Source organism: Lithobates pipiens, unplaced genomic scaffold, assembly GCF_037356315.1.
Source record: "Lithobates pipiens isolate NorthernLeopardFrog02 unplaced genomic scaffold, aLitPip1_a1.2 Scaffold_8, whole genome shotgun sequence".
Taxonomy (NCBI): domain Eukaryota; kingdom Metazoa; phylum Chordata; class Amphibia; order Anura; family Ranidae; genus Lithobates; species Lithobates pipiens.
In genome coordinates, this window is record NW_027507903.1 from 568384079 (window position 1) to 568389078 (window position 5000).

A 5000-nucleotide genomic window follows, 5' to 3' on the forward strand; every position below is an offset into this window, starting at 1 on the left:
TTCATAGATTAAGGACCCCAAGGCTCACAAAATGGTTAGAGGGTAGTGCCCCGTGTGAGGATCGAACTCACGACCTTCAGATTATGAGACTGACGCGCTACCTGCTGCGCTAACGAGGCCAATTAGTGAAAGTGATATGTGTGTCATAGCTGGCCACAATACTTGGAAGCTGATGGCGGTGGCACATCTTTTTTTCCCTTTGGTTTTCTCTATTTTTCTCAAAACAAGGTAGCTAGTTTTCCCATATGGTCTGGCGGTTAGGATTCCTGGTTTTCACCCAGGCGCCCCGGGTTCGACTCCCGGTATGGGAAATGCAAGTCCTTTTAACGACCCGCACACTCCTAGTGCTGAAACCTCAAAGCTGTTTTTCCATTGTAACCTCCAATCATTCCCTTGTTGTCAAAGTACCAAGGGTCAAAGCCAGGGATGCAGACAAGACAGGTCAAGCCGGGTCAGGACAGGAAATGAAATACTATCAGGAACACAGGAACTCACAGGGCAAGCTGAAGTTCATCCAGCAACTAATGGCTCATGCACGCGCTTTGGCGTACGTATATGCGCACTGGCACATGAATTTTCACACATGAATAATATCAGGATCACAGGAACTCACAGGGGAAGCTGAAGATCATCCAGCAACTAATGGCTTATGCTGCTAGCTTTAAATAGGCCACTGGGCACCAGAAATTGTCACGCATTGTGTGCGCTTTGGCGTACGCACATGCGTACTAGCACATGAAGTTTCTCGGCCGTTCTCGCTCTTCTGCACATTTGCATTGGCAAATATCTATGTGCCAATCTTCTGCAAACCATTCTCTGACAGAGACATCATCTTTTTTTTCCACACCTTTGAAAAAGCCCTTTTGAATTCCTCGGTGCTTTGTTCTTTCTGTGTGATGAAACTAAGGGAAGCATGTCACATAGATGGAAAATGCCTCTGTTGTTCCAGGATGAGTAGACATTGTATCTTGCAAGGTCTGTTGGATGCAGAGCTAAAGATTTTAGCTGGGTGGAATATGGTGGAAGGCAAAAGAGCACTGAAAGCTTGATCTTCCGGTCAATGTTCCATCCATATGGTTTCCTACAAGACCTAAGGGATGAAGAGTAGTGTTTTTCATAGATTAAGGACCCCAAGGCTCACAAAATGGTTAGAGAGTAGTGCCCCGTGTGAGGATCGAACTCACGACCTTCAGATTATGAGACTGACGCTCTACCTGCTGCGCTAAAGAGGCCAATTAGTGAAAGGGATATGTGTGTCATAGCTGGCCACCATACTTGGAAGCTGATGGCGGTGGCACATCTTTTTTTCCCTTTGGTTTTCTCTATTTTTCTCAAAACAAGGCAGCTAGTTTTCCCATATGGTCTAACGGTTAGGATTCCTGGTTTTCACCCAGGCGGCCCGGGTTCGACTCCCGGTATGGGAAATGCAAGTCCTTTTAACGACCCGCACACTCCTAGTGCTGAAACCTCAAAGCTGTTTTTCCATTGTAACCTCCAATCATTCCCTTGTTGTCAAAGTACCAAGGGTCAAAGCCAGGGATGCAGACAAGACAGGTCAAGCCGGGTCAGGACAGGAAATGAAATACTATCAGGAACACAGGAACTCACAGGGCAAGCTGAAGTTCATCCAGCAACTAATGGCTCATGCACGCGCTTTGGCGTACGTATATGCGCACTGGCACATGAATTTTCACACATGAATAATATCAGGATCACAGGAACTCACAGGGGAAGCTGAAGATCATCCAGCAACTAATGGCTTATGCTGCTAGCTTTAAATAGGCCACTGGGCACCAGAAATTGTCACGCATTGTGTGCGCTTTGGCGTACGCACATGCGTACTAGCACATGAAGTTTCTCGGCCGTTCTCGCTCTTCTGCACATTTGCATTGGCAAATATCTATGTGCCAATCTTCTGCAAACCATTCTCTGACAGAGACATCATCTTTTTTTTCCACACCTTTGAAAAAGCCCTTTTGAATTCCTCGGTGCTTTGTTCTTTCTGTGTGATGAAACTAAGGGAAGCATGTCACATAGATGGAAAATGCCTCTGTTGTTCCAGGATGAGTAGACATTGTATCTTGCAAGGTCTGTTGGATGCAGAGCTAAAGATTTTAGCTGGGTGGAATATGGTGGAAGGCAAAAGAGCACTGAAAGCTTGATCTTCCGGTCAATTTTCCATCCATATGGTTTCCTACAAGACCTAAGGGATGAAGAGTAGTGTTTTTCATAGATTAAGGACCCCAAGGCTCACAAAACGATTAGAGAGTAGTGCACCATGTGAGGATCGAACTCACGACCTTCAGATTATGAGACTGACGCGCTACCTGCTGCGCTAACGAGGCCAATTAGTGAAAGTGATATGTGTGTCATAGCTGGCCACCATACTTGGAAGCTGATGGCGGTGGCACATCTTTTTTTCCCTTTGGTTTTCTCTATTTTTCTCAAAACAAGGCAGCTAGTTTTCCCATATGGTCTAGCGTTTAGGAATCCTGGTTTTCACCCAGGCGGCCCGGGTTCAACTCCCGGTATGGGAAATGCAAGTCCTTTTAACGACCCGCACACTCCTAGTGCTGAAACCTCAAAGCTGTTTTTCCATTGTAACCTCCAATCATTCCCTTGTTGTCAAAGTACCAAGGGTCAAAGCCAGGGATGCAGACAAGACAGGTCAAGCCGGGTCAGGACAGGAAATGAAATACTATCAGGAACACAGGAACTCACAGGGCAAGCTGAAGTTCATCCAGCAACTAATGGCTCATGCACGCGCTTTGGCGTACGTATATGCGCACTGGCACATGAATTTTCACACATGAATAATATCAGGATCACAGGAACTCACAGGGGAAGCTGAAGATCATCCAGCAACTAATGGCTTATGCTGCTAGCTTTAAATAGGCCACTGGGCACCAGAAATTGTCACGCATTGTGTGCGCTTTGGCGTACGCACATGCGTACTAGCACATGAACTTTCTCGTCCGTTCTCGCTCTTCTGCACATTTGCATTGGCAAATATCTATGTGCCAATCTTCTGCAAACCATTCTCTGACAGAGACATCATCTTTTTTTTCCACACCTTTGAAAAAGCCCTTTTGAATTCCTCGGTGCTTTGTTCTTTCTGTGTGATGAAACTAAGGGAAGCATGTCACATAGATGGAAAATGCCTCTGTTGTTCCAGGATGAGTAGACATTGTATCTTGCAAGGTCTGTTGGATGCAGAGCTAAAGATTTTAGCTGGGTGGAATATGGTGGAAGGCAAAAGAGCACTGAAAGCTTGATCTTCCGGTCAATTTTCCATCCATATGGTTTCCTACAAGACCTAAGGGATGAAGAGTAGTGTTTTTCATAGATTAAGGACCCCAAGGCTCACAAAACGATTAGAGAGTAGTGCACCGTGTGAGGATCGAACTCACGACCTTCAGATTATGAGACTGACGCGCTACCTGCTGCGCTAACGAGGCCAATTAGTGAAAGTGATATGTGTGTCATAGCTGGCCACCATACTTGGAAGCTGATGGCGGTGGCACATCTTTTTTTCCCTTTGGTTTTCTCTATTTTTCTCAAAACAAGGCAGCTAGTTTTCCCATATGGTCTAGCGGTTAGGATTCCTGGTTTTCACCCAGGCGGCCCGGGTTCGACTCCCGGTATGGGAAATGCAAGTCCTTTTAACGACCCGCACACTCCTAGTGCTGAAACCTCAAAGCTGTTTTTCCATTGTAACCTCCAATCATTCCCTTGTTGTCAAAGTACCAAGGGTCAAAGCCAGGGATGCAGACAAGACAGGTCAAGCCGGGTCAGGACAGGAAATGAAATACTATCAGGAACACAGGAACTCACAGGGCAAGCTGAAGTTCATCCAGCAACTAATGGCTCATGCACGCGCTTTGGCGTACGTATATGCGCACTGGCACATGAATTTTCACACATGAATAATATCAGGATCACAGGAACTCACAGGGGAAGCTGAAGATCATCCAGCAACTAATGGCTTATGCTGCTAGCTTTAAATAGGCCACTGGGCACCAGAAATTGTCACGCATTGTGTGCGCTTTGGCGTACGCACATGCGTACTAGCACATGAAGTTTCTCGGCCGTTCTCGCTCTTCTGCACATTTGCATTGGCAAATATCTATGTGCCAATCTTCTGCAAACCATTCTCTGACAGAGACATCATCTTTTTTTTCCACACCTTTGAAAAAGCCCTTTTGAATTCCTCGGTGCTTTGTTCTTTCTGTGTGATGAAACTAAGGGAAGCATGTCACATAGATGGAAAATGCCTCTGTTGTTCCAGGATGAGTAGACATTGTATCTTGCAAGGTCTGTTGGATGCAGAGCTAAAGATTTTAGCTGGGTGGAATATGGTGGAAGGCAAAAGAGCACTGAAAGCTTGATCTTCCGGTCAATTTTCCATCCATATGGTTTCCTACAAGACCTAAGGGATGAAGAGTAGTGTTTTTCATAGATTAAGGACCCCAAGGCTCACAAAATGGTTAGAGAGTAGTGCCTCGTGTGAGGATCGAACTCACGACCTTCAGATTATGAGACTGACCGCGCTACCTGCTGCGCTAACGAGGCCAATTAGTGAAAGTGATATGTGTGTCATAGCTGGCCACCATACTTGGAAGCTGATGGCGGTGGCACATCTTTTTTTCCCTTTGGTTTTCTCTATTTTTCTCAAAACAAGGCAGCTAGTTTTCCCATATGGTCTAGCGGTTAGGATTCCTGGTTTTCACCCAGGCGGCCTGGGTTCGACTCCCGGTATGGGAAATGCAAGTCCTTTTAACGACCCGCACACTCCTAGTGCTGAAACCTCAAAGCTGTTTTTCCATTGTAACCTCCAATCATTCCCTTGTTGTCAAAGTACCAAGGGTCAAAGCCAGGGATGCAGACAAGACAGGTCAAGCCGGGTCAGGACAGGAAATGAAATACTATCAGGAACACAGGAACTCACAGGGCAAGCTGAAGTTCATCCAGCAACTAATGGCTCATGCACGCGCTTTGGC

At 46.1% G+C, this 5000-nt stretch overlaps 2 non-coding genes across 2 annotated transcripts; one reads left to right on the forward strand and one right to left on the reverse strand.

The window, feature by feature from the left end:
* Positions 1 to 46: 46 nt before the first annotated feature.
* Positions 47 to 119, reverse strand: TRNAM-CAU (transfer RNA methionine (anticodon CAU)). The gene has a single exon. It is a non-coding gene; the product is annotated as a tRNA-Met (tRNA).
* A 3459-nt stretch (positions 120 to 3578) lies between these two features.
* Positions 3579 to 3650, forward strand: TRNAE-UUC (transfer RNA glutamic acid (anticodon UUC)). The gene has a single exon. It is a non-coding gene; the product is annotated as a tRNA-Glu (tRNA).
* The last annotated feature ends 1350 nt before the right edge of the window (positions 3651 to 5000 follow it).